At 42.2% G+C, this 20,297-nt stretch overlaps 1 long non-coding RNA gene across 1 annotated transcript; it reads right to left on the bottom strand.

Annotated features, from left to right (window-relative positions):
* Positions 1-4,383: 4,383 nt before the first annotated feature.
* Positions 4,384-20,294, bottom strand: LOC114279225 (uncharacterized). Its single transcript, XR_014339071.1, has 5 exons — positions 19,959-20,294; positions 19,140-19,254; positions 17,926-18,020; positions 17,428-17,827; positions 4,384-4,629 (listed from the first exon to the last, which is right to left on the bottom strand). It is a non-coding gene; the product is annotated as an uncharacterized LOC114279225 (long non-coding RNA).
* Positions 20,295-20,297: the final 3 nt, after the last annotated feature.

The raw sequence follows: 20,297 nt of genomic DNA, 5'->3' as shown, positions 1-20,297 counted from the left end.
CTTGCAATGACTCTATGGCCATCACTGCCTTTAAGATGGAACTGTATCCTGATAGTCTCCTCTGCAGTTTATTGACCAGATGGCCCCCCAAAACAGTCTGGGCGTTAATAAAAAAAGTCAAAGAATATTGCAAAATGGAAGACGATGCCTTACGAGTCAAAACCGAGAAGAAAGCCGTTGAGACGGCTCCGCCGGGAATTATTTAGCCGATTAGCGTCGTGCCATCAAGAAGCCCCAAGCCGCAGAATCAGACTAAACGAGACAAAAGCCGTGACTCGCGCTGATCAAATGATCAATGTTCACATCAGGCCAGTGAGTAATATCAATTGGATAACAGGCGCACAAGGCACCCAGACAAGAAGTACACAGAGTTAACAGAGCTGATTAGTAAGATTTTGTCGAAAGTCCAACACCTTCCGTTCTTCAAGTGGCCGCCCAAGATGACGGGACCTCCGGATACAAGGAGACGGGATAAACGGTGTGAGTATCATAAAGACCACGGTCATGACACCGACAGTTGTTATGCACTGAAGGGTCACCTAGAGGAGCTAGTGCAAGACCGCCGACTGGCGCAACACGTCCAAAGAAATAGTTCATCAAACGCAGTAGCCTTACGGCCGGATTCGCCTCAATTTGGTGTAATTCATATGATATACAGCTTGCCAACATCATCCAAGGTGCATACGATTCAGGTGCAATCTAGGCCGATCACACCAGCGAAATGGCCCAATGAAACTGGGAGGATTAGTTTTGATGACACTGACTTGGTTGGAGTAACTCTCCTCCACACTGATCCTCTCGTAATCGAGCTGCGTATGAACAGATTCACCATTGAACGTGTTCTCATTGATCAAGGAAGTACTTCAGAAATAATGTATTACAAAACATTTGTTAAGCTCGACTTCGCTGACTCAGATCTATCGCCGGCTGAGTACCCATTATTTGGCTTTAACGCTAACCTGAAGTATCTTTTGGGCAAAATCACGTTACCAGTTCGGGCGGGCACCAAGTCAGTAGATGTAGAATTCCTGGTTGTTAAACTTCATTTGCCATACAATCTCATCATGGGAAGAACTTGGTTGCATACCATCCAAGCTGTGTCGAGCACCTACCACCAGTTACTTCGCTTCCCAATTAAGTATGGCATTGAACAGATTCGAGGTTCTCAGAAATCGGCATGGGCATGCTATCTGGTGGTCCCAAAAAGACCGAAAGAGCTAGAAGTGAACTCGATTGAAGTATCGGATCGGGAAAGCCTTGAAGACATTAGGAAGATACCTAGTGAAAAGGTAACAGAAGCCCTGGATCGGGTCAAAATCAATAGGAATCCTGACAAGTTCTTCATGATCGGCATCTCCTTGAACGAGGCCGACAGGAAAGAGCTCATCTCCTTCTTACTCGGCAACCTCGACGTGTTTGCATGGTCACCGTACGAGATGCCAGGGGTAGATCCATCTGTGGCTCAACACCGCTTAAACGTCGATCCAAAATGCAGGCCAGTCATCCAAAGAAGTCGACGGTCTACCGTGGAGCATACCTCGGCCGTTGTTGAAGAGGTTGATCGATTACTTGATGCCGGGGCAATCAGAGAAGTAACCTATCCTACATGGCTGTCCAATACCGTAGTGGTAAAAAAGAAGAATGGATCTTGGCGTGTTTGTGTGGATTTCACGGACTTGAACAAAGATTGTCACAAGGACTGTTTCCCCTTCCCAGAATAAACCAACTTGTTGACTCAACGGCCCATCATCAACGCATGAGCTTTTTGGACGCCTACAGAGGCTATCATCAAATTGCCATGCACCTAGAGGACCAAGAAAAAACGGCATTCCTCACCCCAAGAGAAACATATTGCTACAATGTCATGCCCTTCAGGCTGAAGAATGCGAGGGCAACTTACCAAAGACTAGTGACTGCCATGTTCAATGAACAACTCGGTCATACCATGGAAGTATACATCGACGATATGGTGGTTAAGTCCATGGAAAAGCGAACTCATCTAGCCGATTTGGCAAAAACATTCGACATTCTTTGAAAGTACAAAATGAAACTGAATGCCTCCAAATGTGCATTCGGCATTGGATCTGGCAAATTCCTTGGCTACATCGTTAACCACCGTGGAATCGAAGCTAACCCGAAGCAAATCATAGCAATTCTAGAGCTTGGCTCTCCTCGGTCGGTTAAAGAGGTTCAGAAGCTGATGGGAATGGCTACCGCACTCAACAGGTTCATTAGCCGTTCCACAGATCGCTGCCAACAATTCTTTCACACACTTCGGCAAGGTAAGGCTTTTGAATGGACCCCCGAGTGCCTAGCCGCTTTGGACGGCTTGAAGACTTATCTCTAGTCAGTACCACTCTTGGCAACATCTTCGGCAGACGATCCACTCATTTTGTATCTGGCGATATCCAACTGGGCGGTTGGCGCCGTACTGTTGAAAGAAGAACTTGGGGAGCAACGGCCAGTTTATTATGTGAGCAAAGCAATGGCTGACGCTGAAACATGTTATCTTCCGTTGGAAAAGCTCATCCTTGCTCTCGTGATGGCTGCAAGGAAACTGATGCATTACTTTCAGGGGCATACCATTGGGGTACTAACGGACTATCCCCTCCGTTCAGCGCTCTGCAGCTCAGAAGCATCGAGGCGCGTTTCGAAATGGGCTCTGGAACTCGGTCAGTATGATAGCCAATTTTTGCCCAGAACTTCCATCAAGGGGTAAGTGCTCGCCGACTTTGTAGCCGAATTCACGGGATTCCTCGCTGACTTTAAGTTTGAACAAGTGCAACCTAAGCCAGACTGGAGAGTATATGTTGGAGACATTTGGCAGATGTATTGTGACGGGTCATCCAACCAACGAGGCAGTAGGGCAGGCGTAGTAATCATGACCCCCAAAGGGGCAATAATCGAGCAGGCTGTCAAATTGGGCTTCGATGCATCAAATAACAAGGCCGAGTATGAAGCACTGTTAACCAGCCTACGAAAAGCACTTCAGCTTAGTGCGCGGCGTCTGTTTGTTTTTTGTGATTCAAAACTAGTCATCAACAGTTGAAGGGAGAACACGCATGAAACGGTGAATTCTTTGCTCGCAAAATTCGATCATCACGAATTGAATCAAATAACCCGAGACCAGAACACGCATGCGAACGCCTTGGCTTGCCTGGCCTCTGCCATCAACTCATAGATTAAGCGGACAATTAAAGTAGAATTCATCCATGAGCCGAGCATTGCCTCTTTTGAATCAGTTCAAATCAACATCATTGAACCAGGTCCAAGTTGGATGGACCCTATCACCGCATTCCTGTCCTCCGAGCAGCTCCCGACGGACAAGAAAGAAGCACACAAATTGCGAAACAAAGCTCTGCGATACTACTTGGATCTACAAGGAAAGCTCTACAAAAAATCCCTCTCTGGTCCGTACCTTGAATGTGTTCACCAGGATAAAGTCGAGGAACTCTTGGGTGAAATACATGAAGGCAGTTGTGGTGCCCATTCGGGCGGGCGTTCTTTGGCCCATCGAGCCGTAACACAGGGGTATTATTGGCCGACCATGAGAACAGATGCCCAGTGTTATGTCAAGAAATGCGAACAATGCCAGAAGTTTTCCCCTTTAACTCATCTGCCTGCCGAGGAGTTAAGCTCTATCACTAGTCCTTGGCCGTTCGTTCAATGGAGGCTTGATATCGTCAAACCATTGCCACGGGCCCTAGGGAACAAGCGATTCTTGATTGTCACGACAGATTACTTTACAAAATGGGTCGAAGCGGAGGCACTGACACACATTCGAGATACTGACGTTAAGCGTTTCATATGGAAAAACACCATAACGCAATTCGGCATACCAAGAGCACTTGTTTCAAATAACGGCACCCAGTTTGATTGTGGTGTCTACTGAGAATTATGCAATACGCACGGTATTCGGCCCTACGTTTCCTCGCTGGCTTATCCACAAAGCAATGGTCAAGCGGAGGCTTTCAACAAAGTCATCCTGGACGACACCAAGAAAAAGGTTGGAGAAAGCCAAAGGTTGATGGGTCGAAGAGTTGCCCAGTGTGTTGTCGGTTCATCGCACTACTCCAAGGCGATCCACTGGGGAACCGCCGTTCGCTCTATGCTTTGGAACCCAAGCAATCATCTCCCTGGAGATCGGCCTATCCACTTTAAAAACATAGGTTTTTGACTTGGCCCGTAATGACATGATGTTGGCGTTGGACTTGACTCTGATTGAGGAACGCCGTGTCACGACCCAAACCCGCCCCTGTAGGTTTAGCATCGTAACCGACCAGTAATCCTTGGATTACCGAAGGCCTCTGAACAGATTAACAAAATTAAGAGGGCTAGCGGAAGCAAATACATAAATATAGTTGTCCAATGAGCTGTGCTGACTTATATGAAACAGAATATTTAAAACTTTATATACATAGTCAAAAGTCAATCATACATTATACCCACACACATTAAAGTATTTGAAGTACAACCAACAGAATTACATCAAGTCATATATATACACAGAACCAACAGAACTTGAACACAGGACACTTCGGGAACCTCCACGTGAGGCACAATGGCTGGCTGACAACAGAACACAGATCCAGACAAAAAGTCTCCAGACTTGAACTCCAGAATGTTCACCTGTACATATATATATACAAATAGTAAGCTAAAGCCCGGTGAATAACATTAAGGTAAAGAGGGTAGTGAACGAAATCCGAACATATCATAAGCAGAAAACATATCATAGCATAATCATTCTCATATCAGAACATAATAATGGTACATCCCATAGAACACATTACAGAACGTCTTCCGACTAGAGTAACCGGTTCCGGATACCGATTAAACACATATCACCACAAATGAAGTGGCTAACGAGATCTCGTAATTACTTGTATGTCATGGACTCACATTTTCATGGCGTCTCCCATGACTTGGGACTATCTATAGATGCCATAATAGATTTCAAACGTGGACTATTCGTTCACGAAAATAGATATCATTTCAGAAATCATAACTGATCACATTTCATTTGGAACATAATTTCAAATAAACGTATCTTTACGACAACGTTACTCACAGTGGTTCCAGTAAGCGGTCAATCGATCCTCGAGTCTTGACCTACAATTACAAAATACATAACACAAGCTTGTCTTATCATTACACATTCAAGTGGCCATTAAGGCTTAGCTTTCATTATATTGGTTCTTATTCTTTCTTATCACATTGCCTAAAACACACACACACTTGCAGTCTCGGAACTTAGTACATTCTTCACTTAGTGTGTTTCTAATCCATAACCTCATTATCAAAGCTTAATTAGGTCTTAGGAATGCCTAAGATGCAACGAAGATGCCAAAACATGAGTTGGAACACTTAGGCAAATTTTTTGAAAATAAGGTCCCCGCTCGAGCGTAGACTTTCTCGCTCGAGCGGACATGCAAAATGAGAGGGGTCGCTCGAGCGAGACTTCCTTCGCTCGAGCGATCTGCAAACTTAGGAAAAAGTACTGGTTGGTCTCAATCTACGCTCGAGCTACAACTTCCACGCTTGAGCGAACATGCAAAATGTGAATGGTCGCTCGAGCGCACATTCCTTCGCTCGAATAATCTGTAAACGACATGAAACTTTTGGGAGCTTGCAATTCACGCTCGAGCGGACTTTTGGTTGCTCGAGCGGAGTGCACGCACTCAGAGTGGTCACTCGAGCGTAAACTCCCACGCTCGAGCGTGGATGCAATTTCTGAAATTTCCATATTTGATCACCAAACTCAAAACTCGAATTCAACCTTCCAAAACACATCTCTTGGGCCCCAAAACTTGAGATAACATAGTAAACTTGTAAAACATGAAGAATTTAGGATCATTTCATAAAATCATGGCCCAAGGTTTTGCCAAAAACTCACATTTCATCTTGAAATTTAAGAAACAAAGCATGCATGTAAAATCTTTCAAACTCTTTTCTTCAAAACTCAAGAAACTAGCAAATTGAGCTCATAAGCTCCATGTATGTAAGAAATTCTCTTGCAAAACATGAACTTAAGTGATTAACATGGCAATTCTAACATGCAAATACCAAATAACTTACTAATATAGCTTAGATGCCCAAAATAAACTTAAATGACAACTTTTACATATATATACACATGCAAGTGGAAGTATAGTCAAATCCTCCATCCTCTTCACAACCATATGTAAATTACATGCAAATGATCCTAACAACTCCATGAATGCATCTTTATAACACAACTTCTTCATGAATTATGGGTTAGATGCTCACCAAAAGCCCTCAATTACACAAGATCCTTGCCAAACTTGAGCTATTCTAGCAAAATTCTTCACTTCTTTCTTGAATCCACACTCTCTCTCTCTCTCTCTAAGATGGAGTCTCACTCTCACTCTAGAATGTATTCTCAGATTTTGCACTAAGGGGGATGAAGAAATGAGCTCAAAATGAGCTTAAGGCTCATAAATAAAGCTATGATGTCAAAAATGCATTAATTGGATTATTAAGCTAGCCAAACGCAACTTAACGAATCGTTCTGAATCATTTTTTAATAAAATTTGCCATAGTGTTCTAAAAATTCCAAATAACACATCGGTGTAGTCAATTTCGATTTCGGATGTCGATAAGGCTTTCAATTTACATATTAATGTGGAATTTCAAACAGATATTTCTACAAGTAACAGATAGAAAGCCAAAATCATGCAAACTACAGAATGAACACATAATTTATTTTAATCCTCTCATTAACATCCTTAAATACGGATTAGTAGCTAATTACGGGTTGGGGTTATTACACGTCGAGACCGTGCCCTTGCTTTTATGGCGCGGTATCAACAACAGCTCACTAAATCATATAATCAATGCATACAGCTGCGTCGTTATACACTTGGAGAATTGGTCCTCAAAAAAGTGTTTCCCGTTATTAAGAATCCTGTTGACTGAAAGTTAGGCCCCAATTGGGACGGCCCTTATTAGGTTGAATCAATTGCCAGCACAGGGGCATATTGGCTCAAAGACATGTCTGGAAGAAGTCTGCCATGTCCCCAGAATTCTACACATTTACGTAAATTTTATCATTAACCCAACTTGTATGGCATGGTAGCTTGTTTTGAATTTTCGCTATGTACAACTTTCACTTTCCAATGCAATGCCTTTTTTCTCTTTGCTTTGTGAATTTTGGTTCAGTAACAACAACCTCCGAATTCGGAGCCCCGTCTGTGAATGACACGTTTGGGCCGAATAAGCCTCCAAATTCGGACTGCTCTTCGTGGATATCATGATTGGCCAAGACAAAAGCCTCCGAATTCAGAGCCCCATCCATGAATGACACGTTTGGGCTGAAAAAGCCTCCGAATTTGAAGCCCCATCCGTGAATGACACGTTTGGGCCGAATAAGCCTCTGAATTCGGAGCGCCCTTCGTGGATATCACGATTGGCCAAGACAAAAGTCTTCGAATTCGGAGCCCCATCTGTGAATGACACGTTTGGGCCGAATAAGCCTCCGAATTCGGAGCACCCTTCGTGGATATCACGATTGGCCAAGACAAAAGCCTCTGAATTCGGAGCACCCTTCGTAGATATCACGATTGGCGAGCGCAAGCGCGATTGACATAAAATAATAGATGAAGATCTTGACTTAATTTACAAACATTGATTGAAACAATATATAGACATTCCAAATAAAATGTTTCATTAAATAGATCGTGAATACATGATTTACATAAAAACGGAACAATGTTAAAAAAAAAAAAAAGGATTATTATTCGGCTCCATCTTTGTCGTCAGTCTTCTCGACATCAAAAGCCTCAAAGGGAAAATTGTAACTCTGATATAAAGGCAATGCTGAATCAATGCCCGCGGCTTGGAGAGCCTTGATCCACCCATGCTTAAATCCACGATTTTCGCATCGACAGACCTCCTCGGCTAGTTTTTCCTTCCTCTTCTATATTTCAATTTTCTTGCCGTCATGGAAGCCTTGTTCATAGGACTTGGTCTTCGCAGCTTCTATTGCGAACATGCTCGCCGTTTCTTGGTCAGCAATCGCGTGATCCAAAATTTGCCGGTTTACTCGTTCCACGACAATCAGGTTCACTTAACACGCCGACTGTGTTTTATAGGTTTTAGCTTTCAACTCATTCTCGGCTTTATTTGTGCAAGCTTCCAAGCTCCAAATGTTATTCTCTTTCTGCTCTATCTCTCTTCGCACGGCACGCAAACGCATGCCGATTTCATAGAAGGAATATAACTCCTTTACTGCTCTATGGACGCCCTTCCAAAAAACTTCGTAATCAGGCCGGCCGACCATCGATTGCTGGACTTCTAGCGGAAAAATCTGTCGAGCGAACTCGACTACCACGTTTGGATCGCAGATAATTGAATCCGCTTCCGTCATCGGTTTGTTCCCAACGAAGACCGAAAAACTCAACGGGCGCGGTGGCCCACTAGTTTCTCATTTCAAGTAGGGGGAGTTACCTTGTGGCTGCTTCTCTTTCCAGGGTGACCTACTTCGATGACGTGGGGAGTGACGCCTCTCACATTCCCCCAACGTCCTACTCTCTATACATGTAGGCTCGCCACCTCGATTCATCTCTGAGTCCAGCTCCGCCAGTGTCCTACCCTCCCCTCTGCTGTTGAAGAATAGGCTTCTTGCCATCTACGGTCGTCCAGCTTGGTTTGACAAAATGCTTTTTTCCCTTTCGCAATTTGTTGAATTTGAAAACAACAATGGCACCTACGCGCACGCAGCCCTCACCCCACTTATTAATTATGGGTGCAGCATTCCCGAAGTGATCTCTTCAATCCTTTGCGCCAATCCATTAATTACTACTGTTCAGCAGTTCCGTTCATTAATCAACTGAGGCAAAGGCAGATTCATTAATCTATTTGGCTCGGCAAAGACTTATGCTATTAAATGGACGTGCCCTAGTCGATCCATGAACCACCGATGTTCGGCAGTTCCATTCATTAATCAACTAGGGCTAGGGCAGATTCCTTAATGTATTTGGCAAAGCCTTGTGCTGCTGAATGGACGTGCCCCAGCAGATCCATGAACCACCGATGTTCGACGGTTCCGTTCATTAATCAACTGGGGCAAGGGCAGATTCATTAATCTATTCAGCAAAGACTTGTGCCACTAAATGGATGTGTCCCAGCCGATCCATGAGCTACCGATGTTCGGCAGTTCCATTCATTAATTAACTGGGGCAAGGGCAGATTCATCAATCTATTCGACAAAGCCTTGTGCCGCTAAATGGACGTGCCCCAGCCGATCCATGAACTACCGCTGTTCGGCAGTTCCTTTCGTTAACCAACTGAGGTAAGGGCAGATTCATTAATCTATTCAGCTCGACAAAAACTTGTGCCGCTAAATAGATGTGCCCCAGCTGATCCATGAACCACCGATGTTCGGTAGTTCCATTTATTAATCAACTAGAGCAAGGGCAGATTCATTAATCTATTCGTCAAAGCCTTGTGTTGCTAAATGGATGTGCCCCAACCGATCTATGAACTACCGTTGTTCGGCAGTTCCATTCATTAATCAGCTGAGGCAAGGGCAGATTCATTAATCTATTCGGCTAAACTTCAAAGCTTTATGCCGCTAAATGGATGTGGCCCAGCTAATCTATGGTCTACCGACGTTCGGTGGTTCCGTTCATTAATCAGCTGAGGCAAGGGCATATTCATTAATCTATTCGGCTAAAGCGCAAAGCTACGCAGTTATTTTATCGCCGAACTAATTTACTCATTACATGATTTTATATCATCATATTTAGCTGTTAATAAACACATGAAGCAGACAGAAATGCAAAGGTAATTTTCATTAATAAATTGAGTACAAACAGTAGTCATTTTACACTTGAAAATTACCTTACATTTAACTTCTAACCCAAATAAATAAACAAAAATCTATAAAAACTACGCACACATGATATCAAACAAAAAAAAAAAATCAAAGTTACTTTAACCCTAGTCAATCTTTGGGGTCAGACTCCAACGACTCAACATCTACCTGCTCGTATGGAATCGGCTGTTCCAATGTCACATTAGCAGCAGTGAATGCTTTGAGCCAGCTGTGTTTGAAGCCCCGATTCTCGAACTTAGGTACTTCCTCCATGTAATTTTCTAAGGCGGCGTCCTTCCCGGCTTGGAATGCCTTGGAAATCTTGGAGTCGGCGATTTCCTTTGCCTTCTTCGATTCTTCTAAATCGGCCTCTAGTTTGGCAATCACCTCATTGGCTAACTGGAGCGCGTTATTGCTCGCGTTTGCCCTCTCTTCGGCGGTCAACCTGAGTTGGTCGGAACTCTTGGCTTTTTCTGCCTGGGCATTGCCTGAGTTCTTTCTTTCGCCACTTTCATAGCCTCGAATTCGGCTCTGAGAAAGGCCTCCGTAGCCTTGTTTTTTTTATTTTCAACTTCGGTTGTGAGAAATTCGATTTGTTCGATAGCGTCATGCTGACGGCAGCCAATCTCAGCGATCCTGCCCGCCGCCTGCAAAGCAAGAGATTAGTAAGATAGAAGGCATAAAAAATAGAACAATAAAATAAAATAAAAAAAAATACGGACGCAAGATTGCAAACAAGGCTCAGGTCATATACCAATATCGTCGATTGAGTAGCTAATGCTATGGACAACAAGTCTGGCTCTGAGTGAAAAGTTGCTCTGTCAACCGGCAGAGAAATACAGAAGGCCATGCTTAAGGCCACAGCAGCGTCTTTCACAACCGACGCATCAAAAACAACCGGCACGTTCTTTATCTTTGGTTGTATGATAAACAGCGCGACCAAGTCCGATTCCTCTATGCGCGGCTGTTTATCAGTTAGGTTTTCTGAAGAGTCGGCCTCGTGCTCGGCAGAACGTTTTCCCTCCCGTGCTCGGCCTCCTGATTGTCCTGTTGATCGACAATGTACTCCATTTCGGCCGTATCAATCGAAGAAGGCTTAATGCCAGCAATGAGAGGTTCAGATCTGTCGACTTCGGTCCTCCTCCAGGCAACCATTCTCTTGGCATTTTTTCTCCTGGCCATTTGCGTAAGCGACTCCCCAGCCATGTTCTCTGGATATGTGCCAGGAAGGTCCCCTAAGTCGGTGAAAATATCTTCAAACACGATGTCTGCTCGGTTTGAAGTGGATGGAGGTTGAAGCCGGCTTCCTCGAAAACCAAATTTAGAACCGTGTCTACCTCCTCCTCGAGACTATCGGATCTGTCCAAGGTGGACTGATTCGGCTGCTCAGCGACTTCTTCGGCTATTTGTTCGTCCGCCGGCTCTGAATCTGCAGCTTCAAGACCAATCTCCCTAAGATTTTTGAAGTTCAAGAAAATGAGCACCGTAAGCTGTTGTTCACCCCTTGGAATCGAAATGTTGTCTGCGGCTGAAAAGGAAGCGTAAGTTGGCTCGTATCTCAGATGTATGTGGGCTGCCCTCTCTTGCTTTTGGAGGTTTGGACGGCCGAAGAACTGGAGCGCGGTTTTGATTTGTGCAAGTACAACGTCGTCGGTTGAGACAAGAACTTTTTTCAAATCGTTACCTGTGTAAATAAAATGGTAGGTGCATAGAATCTAAGTTGGGTAAATATATGACCAATATACATAGGTTGTTATGTGGCCACTTGGTTCAGCTTTTTGTCTAGGCATAGGATCTAGGCGATCTTCGCTCTCGCCAAATTTCCAGTTACCTCGGACAACGACCATAACATCGTCAACACGCTTGCCAAAACTGGCAAGCATAGTCACCAAATGATGGTCAGTATCCTTAGCCCTGAGAAAATAGCACCCCTGCCTGCTAGAGGATTTGGCCAAGGCAAAACAATGCCGAATAGTAGGGATTCCAAGATTGAGCTTAAGGTGTCGGTTTAGTTCTACAATCCCCATTATGATTCGGTAAAAATTTACGTTAGGCTGAGAAGGGATTAGACCCCAGTGGCGAAGGATGGCCCTCAAAAATGAGTGAAGGGGGAAACGGACTCCGCCTTCAGCGACTGACGGGAGAGGAAAGATGATTGTACTCTCATCGGTCCTCTCCATGTCAACTAGGCTCTTTGCTACGAGTGACAGATGGATGTCGTCAAGAATCGAAAAATGGCATCGAAAACCAAAAACTCGATCCGCAGAAAGAAGGGCTTTCAAATGTTTCACCATCCTAGCCAGTATACACTACAACAAAAAAGCCCTTTGTTGACAGACTGATTTTGTCTCCAAACATCAAATTTTCGTCACTAAAGTGATCTGCAACGAAAAAAAATTGTCACCATGTTCGTGGCCTATACGTCATCGCTGAAAGTACCTGGTGACGAAAAACAGTTTCGTCACCTATTTTTCATTTTTGGCGACAAAATGTTTCGTCTCCAAATGTTGAATTTTTCGTCCTTTAAAACATCAATTTCGTCACCAAAGCTAAATAATATTTTATTTTAATTGTTTTTGGCGACGAAATATTTCATTACCGAATATATTTTAGTGATGAAAGTTTTCCTCACCAATGATATGGATTAAGGTGACAAAAAAATTTGTCACTAAAATGAACAAAGAAGAAAATTATTCAATGACAAAAAACATTTTGCCACCAAATATTTAAATTTTGAGACGAAATATTCAGCAAATGTGACGAAATTATTTGTTTTGTACTATATCATTAGTGACAAAATTATTCGTCATGTTTTTTGAAAACTAATAGCGACATTTTTTATTTCGTCACTAATAAAAATTAAAAAAATTGAAAATGGGGGTACTATTTTCTTCCGAATTTTTTTTCTTTTCAGTAACAATTCTCTACGCATTTCAATAACCTGTTCAATAAAATATCTATTACAAATCAATACAAAAATCTATTCATTTTCATAAACATCACAATCGAATTTCAGCACTATCCAGAAAAATACAATATGAACTGCATGCAGATTATAAACATGTCTCCTAACATCCACAAAAAACGTCTACTAATATCCACAAAAATATAATATCAACCGCATGCGGATTACCAAACACATCTCCTAATATCCAACAAAAAACATGTCTACTAATATCAACAAAAATAAAATATCATGGGCGGATTACCAAACATGCCCTGTAATACCAACAAAAATATAAAATTTACAACGCAACCAAAATACATGTAAGGTAATATGAAAAAAAAAACACAAAATGAGCTACCATCTGCCCTCCAAATTATCAAACATGTCCATATCAAATCTCGAATCTAAAAAAAAAAAAAAAACACAACAAAAAAAAAAATGAAAGTTAGACAATTATTATTTTATCCATAAAATATACAATTTAACATGTATTTTTCGAATTAGTTTTCAAACCGGGAGTCCCGTACTAGCTCCGTAAGTTTTCACAACTCACATTGGTCATTCCCGAGGTGTTTGAGGTGTTCCCTGGGCCGTCTCGTGGCTGTTGCACGATTTTGGCCTCCGATGGCTTATTTCAAGCTTAAGTGTGAAAAAGTGTATTTTTTGACTTAGTTTTCAAATCGGGAGTCCGGTGCTAGTTCCGTAAGTTTCCATAACTCACATTGGTCCCTCCTAAGGTGTTTGACGTGTTCCCCGGGCCATTTCGCGGTTGTTGCACGATTTTGGCCTCCAATGGCCTACTTTTCAAGCTGAAATATGAAAAAGTGTATTTTTGGACTTAGTTTTCAAACCGGGAGTCCTGTGTTAGTTCCGTAAGTTTTCACAACTCACGTTGGTCCTTCCCGACGTGCTTGATGTGTTCCCGGGCCGTCTCATGGCTGTCGCACGATTTTGGCCTCCGGTGGCCTATTTCAAAGCTTAAGTGTGAAAAAGTATAATTTTGGACTTAGTTTTCAAACCGGGAGTCCCGTGTTAGTTCCGTAAGTTTCCACAACTCACATTGGTCCCTCTTGAGGTGTTTGAGGTATTCCCCAGGCCGTCTCATGGCTGTTGCACGATTTTGGCCTCCGATGGCCTATTTTCAAGCTTAAGTGTGAAAAAGTGCATTTTTCGACTTAGTTTTCAAACCGGGAGTCCCGTGCTAGTTCCGTAAGTTTGTACAACTCACATTGGTCCCTCCCGAGGTATATGACGTGTTCCCTGGGCCGTCTCATGGTTGTTGCACGATTTTGGCCTCCGATGGCGTAGTTCTGTAAGTTTCCACTTCCGTAAGTTTCCACAACTCGCATTGGTCCCTCCCGAGGTGTTTGACGTGTTTCCCGGGCCGTCTCGTGGCTGTTGCATGATTTTGGCCTGTGATGGCCTACTTTTCAAGTTGAAGTGTGAAAAAGTGTATTTTTTGACTTAGTTTTCAAACCGGGAGTCTCATGCTAGTTCCGTAAGTTTTCACAATTCACATTGGTCCCTCCCGACGTGTTTGACGTGTTCCCTAGGCCGTCTTGTGGCTGTTGCACGATTTTGGCCTCCGGTGGCCTATTTTGAAGAAAAAGTGTAATTTTCGACTTAGTTTTCAAACCGAGAGTCCCGTGCTAGTTCTGTAAGTTTCCACAACTCACATTGGTCCCTCCCGAGGTGTTTGACGTGTTCCCCGGGCCGTCTCGTGGCTGTTGCACAATTTTGGCCTCCGATGGCTTACTTTTCAAGCTTAAGTGTGAAAAAGTGCATTTTTGAACTTAGTTTTAAAACCGGGAGTCCCGTGTTAGTTCCGTAACTTTTCACAACTCACATTGGTCCCTCCCGATGTGTTTGACGTGTTCCTCGGGCCGTCTCATGGCTGTTGCACGATTTTGGCCTCCGATGGCCTATTTTGAAGCTTAAGTGTGAAAAAGTACAATTTTGGACTTAGTTTTCAAATCAGAAGTCCCGTGCTAGTTCCGTAAGTTTCCACAACTCACATTGGTCCCTCCTAACGTGTTTGAGGTGTTCCCCAGGCAGTCTCATGGCTGTAGCACGATTTTGGCCTCCAGTGGCCTATTTTGAAGCTTAAGTGTGAAAAAGTGCAATTTTGAACTTAGTTTTCAAACCGGGAGTCTCGTGCTAGTTTCGTAAGTTTTTACAACTCACATTGGTCCCTCCTGAGGTACTTGATGTGTTCCCCGGGCCGTCTCGTGGCTGTTGCACGATTTTGGCCTCCGATGGCCTACTTTTCAAGCTTAAGTGTGAAAAAGTGCATTTTTGGACTTAGTTATCAAACCGGGAGTCCCGTGTTAGTTCCGTAAGTTTCCACAACTCACATTAGTCCCTCCCGACGTGTTTGATGTGTTCCCTGGGCCGTCTCGTGGCTGTTGCACGATTTTGGCCTTAGGTGGCCTATTTTGAAGCTTAAGTGTGAAAAAGTGCAATTTTAGACTTAATTTTCAAACCGGGTGGACCATACTAGTTCCATAAGTTTCCATAACTCACACTGGTCCCTCCCGAGGTGTTTGACGTGTTCCCCGGGCCGTCTCGTGGCTGTTGCTCGATTTTGGCCTCTGATGGCCTATTTTCAAGCTTAAGTGTGAAAAGTGCATTTTTCGACTTAGTTTTTAAACCGGGAGTCCTGTGCTAGTTCTGTAAGTTTCCACAACTCACATTGGTCCCTCCCGAGGTGTTTGACGTGTTCCCCGGGCCGTCTCATGGTTGTTGCACGATTTTGGCCTCCGATGGCCTATTTTTCAAGTTGAAGTGTGAAAAAGTGCATTTTTGGACTTAGTTTTCAAATCGAAAGTTCCGTGCTAGTTCCGTAAGGTTTCACAACTCATATTGGTCCCTCCTGACATGTTTGATGTGTTCCCCGGGCCGTCTCGTGGCTGTTGCATGATTTTGGTCTCCGGTAGCCTATTTTGAAGCTTAAGTGTGAAAAAGTACAATTTTGGACTTAGCTTTCAAACCGAGAGTCCCGTGCCAGTTCCGTAAGTTTCCACAACTCACATTGATCCCTCCCGATGTGTTTGAGGTGTTCCCCAGGCTGTCTCGTGGCTGTTGCACGATTTTGGCCTCCGATGGCCTACTTTTCAAGCTTAAGTGTGAAAAAGTGCATTTTTCGACTTAGTTTTCAAACTGGGAGTCCCGTCCTAGTTCCGTAAGTTTCCACAACTCACATTGGTCCCTCCCGACGTTTTTGATATGTTACCCGGGCCGTCTCATAACTGTTGTGCGATTTTGGCCTCCGATGGCCTATTTTCAAGCGTAAGTGTGAAAAAGTATATTTTTGGACTTAGTTTTCAAACCGGGAGTTCCGTGCTAGTTCCGTAAGTTTTCACAACTCATATTGGTCCCTCCCGAGGTGTTTGTGGTTTTACCCAGGCCATCTCGTGCCTGTTACACGATTTTGACACCCCGATGGCCTATTTTAAAGTTTAAGTGTTGAAAAAATACATTTTTCGACTTAGTTTTCAAACCGGGAGTCACGTTCTAGTTCTGTAAGCATTCACAACTCATATTGGTCCCTCTCAAGGTGTTTAGGGTGTTCACCGGGCCTTCTCGTGGCTGTTACATGATTTTGGCCCCCAATTGCCTATTTTCAAGCTTAAGTGTTGGAAAAGTGTATTTGTCACTTAATTTTCAAACAAGGAGTCTCGTGCTAGTTCCATAAATTTTCACTACTTACATCGGTCCCTACGGAGGTGTTCCCCGAGCCTTCTCGTGGCTGTTTCACGATTTTGGAGCCTGATTGCATATTTTCAAGCCTAAGTGTTGGAAAAGTGCATTTTTCTACTTAGTTTGCAAACCGGAAGTCCAATGCTAGTTCTGTATGTTTTTACAACTTATATTGGTCCCTCCCGAAGTATTTGAGGTGTTCCCTAGGCCTTCTTGTGGCTGTTTTACGATTTGGACTCCCTGATGGCCTATTTTCAAGCCTAAGTGTTGGAAAAGTGTATTTTTCTACTTGATTTTCAAACTGTAATACTTTTTATACACCTTAAATTCATGTATAAACATCACATTCAGAAGTTTAGTGATCTCATGTTTTCAACAAAATCCTTAATCCAAGGGAACTTAAAAGAATCTAAAAACGGAAACACGTTTGAATGTTGAAGAGAACACCTTAACTACACTAATAATTTTAGAACATAAAATTCACATAAAGATGAAACTACACATTATAAACTCCATTTTTTACAAACCCAATGAATTCAAATTCAAACATTTCTTGCTTTATCTATGTTATTGTTATCATTTAAGGCATAAGAAGAGAACTCAATACTATAAGGATCGTATTGTGTAACTTGTATATGAACTCAATACTTCAAACCGCAATACTTTTTGTATATGATAGTATATGAGTAATCCATATTTCAGTAAAAGTACAACCACGCATTCGCAAGACACCAAGACCATTTTATATTTTCTAGGGTACATTCTAACAAGTTGGACCATGATACCAAAACCATGAACTTGAAAATGGTTACAACTTACAAGGGTCAGAAAGAAAATAACATTCCAGCAATTCTCACATAGCCAACATTTTAGCTGTCTGACAGGGTAGTGCACCAATTAATGTATTGCAATTTAAATTAAGAACAAACAGGTTAAAACATACCTCTTACAATAATACAAGTATTTGCAGTAGTGATTCAATCATTGTCTATAAAGGCCAAGCAACGGCTTCCCTCTCTCCTCAACTCTCTTCCTTGCAGCCTCCTTTTTTTTAAGTGCAGCTGCTTCCTCTTCAGATAAAACCTTGGGCTTTTCATCTTGCCTTTTTCTCTTGTTAACAGTGAGAGATGAAGGAGCACCTTTAACGGATCTCTTGGGATTCAGAGGTGCAGAAACAACTGGCCCATGTAGCGCTCCATTCGGAGATTTTGTAGCGCCTTTGTTTTCCAAAGCTGATCTACCCTCTAAAGCTGACAATGGCTTTTTCAAAATGGGCTTTTTTGAAGCTGAATTTGAAGAAGCTCGAGATGCAGCAAAAGCGTTTTCTCGTGTCACCCACCTACCTGTTTAAATACTATTATAAGAACACATAACCAAGAAGTATATTTTGGGAGAAGCAACATAAAAATGACTCAAGTAAATCTATTTGTACACTCAATACCTAAAGCATCAGTGTAGTAGAAGAGAGAGTTGGATCATAGAAACAACCATTATTTTGATTACAATAATAGCCTGAAGAGCTGTCATACACCCACTCTGCCATCATGCAAAGCAACATCATTTAGTGTTAAACAATACTATACTAAAACCAATAAAATTCACAATTTGCTTGTTAAACATTCAATACTTTCTTTGTTAGGATTCTGGTTAAGGACTTTCATTTAGCCCACTCAATAAACCTGATCAAGTGCAAAATCAAAGTCAAACAAATTTATACCAATATTTGAATGGGAAAGAAAAACATTAAATTACAATCATGAATAAGATTTTACCAAACAAGCACATCTATAATCCAACCATATCAAGACAGTACTTGCAAAACTCTCTATTTAAAATCACAATTCATTAAATCCAAATTCTAGAAGGGCCACCTACCCAAGGAATGAAAAACCATTTTAAAGTGCCTTATATGGCTTTAAATAATAGATGCAAGATCAGAGTTGTAAGAATCAAGCACAAGTTGACTGCATTTGCTTAGAGCTCAAGAACACTCCCACTCAACCAGCGCCACCAGCTTTGTTTTTTAAGAAATTTAGCCACAATTGAGCCTGTTAATTAGTAGCTTCATCTGAAATCCATCTCTGCCTAAGAACTGTACAATCCTAGGCTTGATAATGCAAGTTAATGATTATAACATATTCCAAAATCCAACTCTATTCAACTTTGTTCCTTAATGTTACCTCTCCAAAGAATTCTTTGAAAGGTAATTTCTTACGGATTGAGCCATTACAACTACATGATGCCTACCTCAACCGTCCATGAGCCTAGTCATGTTAATCCTAGTATTGGTCAAGCCTGGATGAGTGATAATCTAACTCAGAAAATTTGTTGAGCTCACAAGGTCATTTGCTGGAGAAGAAGCTGTAACAAGCTTTTTAGATAGCTGATCTTGAGTTTCTCAAAGTGCAGCTCAATTAGTTTAACAAGAAAAGCACTATGCCTACCTAAAAGAGATTCATAATCATACAAGCTGCCACAAGATAACTCCAACATCCAGATTCCAAGCTGGACCTCGTTTGGTAAAAGGCATCTTTAAAAAGGAAAATTTCAAAGATAAGTACCTATAACAATACTCAATACTTTGGCATGAAGTGTGGTTATGTGGTGTCTAAGTTGCCAAAACATGAATTAAGACTAAAACTGTGAACTTTTTACCTTCTCCAGAAATCACACTCCCCTGACCATCCTCTTGAGCAACTAATGCATTGGCATTGGAATCTCTGGCCTCTCAGAAAGCTGATATATCCTTCTGATAACTACGGTTGGCTTTCTAACAGAGACATTGGGATGATAGGAATAATTAATATATGAGGAAAAAAGAGACACAATTAATATATGAGAGTAAAAGTTAGAATTAATGCATTAATAAACATGGTCAACATATGAGGACAATAAAGATAAAAACACTACAAGTTATGCATCAGCATCTGTAGCCAATAGATCATCTTTCACTCTGAACTTCATATTGGTTCATGTGTGATGACCAAGATACTATGAAGCAGTGGAGTGGGGGAAAGTTAATGTGTCGGGCACATACTTGTCAATTTATCAGTTGCTAGATGAACCAGGAATGTTGCTTCAAAGATATAATTACAACATAATAAATAGATAAATAAAAAGAGTTAATGCAAAGCATTTTCTGGCATACTAACACAATCACACCGTTGATAAATTTAGTATTATACTTCAAGCCCTTGAAAAATGATATAATCAGAAAGGCATAGCATAAGGAGCCACTCTAAAGAGAGATAACATACCAATTAATTTTGCCTTACTCTGCAAACCAGGTTGTATTTCATGATTGACTTGGGTCTCAACTTTTTTTTATGTAGAATCACTTACTAATCTTTAGAATGTTTATTGAAATTTCCACGTGATTTCATGTTTTCCACACCCAATTCTTTTGTTTTGTATTCATCAGAGAAAGAGCATCGAGAGAGAGAGAGAGAGAGAGAGAGAGAGAGAGAGACTAACAGCGGTGGTGGTGAGCCAATCGGCACAACAGTGGCGGTGAGGAAAAGAGGGGCTAACGATCGGCAACAAGAGAAGGAGAAACCAACGGCGGCGGTGAGGAAAAGCTGTCGGCGGTGAGCCGATCGGCACAATGACAATGTGTGTGAATCGATGAAATGGTAGCAGCGGCGGTGAGGGAACTGTGTGTGAATGAGTATAAGGTGTGTGTGTGTGTGTGTGTGTGTGTGTGTGTGAAATCAAGTTTGATGGAGAAATTATTGTGTGTTTGAGAAGAAGAAGAAGAAGCGATTGCTATCTATCTGCTCCTATAGGCTCTAATACATTTTTATTTCCCCCTAA

This window comes from Camellia sinensis, chromosome 8, assembly GCF_055761805.1.
Source record: "Camellia sinensis isolate YWXY chromosome 8, ASM5576180v1, whole genome shotgun sequence".
Classification (NCBI taxonomy): Eukaryota; Viridiplantae; Streptophyta; class Magnoliopsida; order Ericales; family Theaceae; genus Camellia; species Camellia sinensis.
This window is presented reverse-complemented; position numbering and strand designations above follow the sequence as displayed.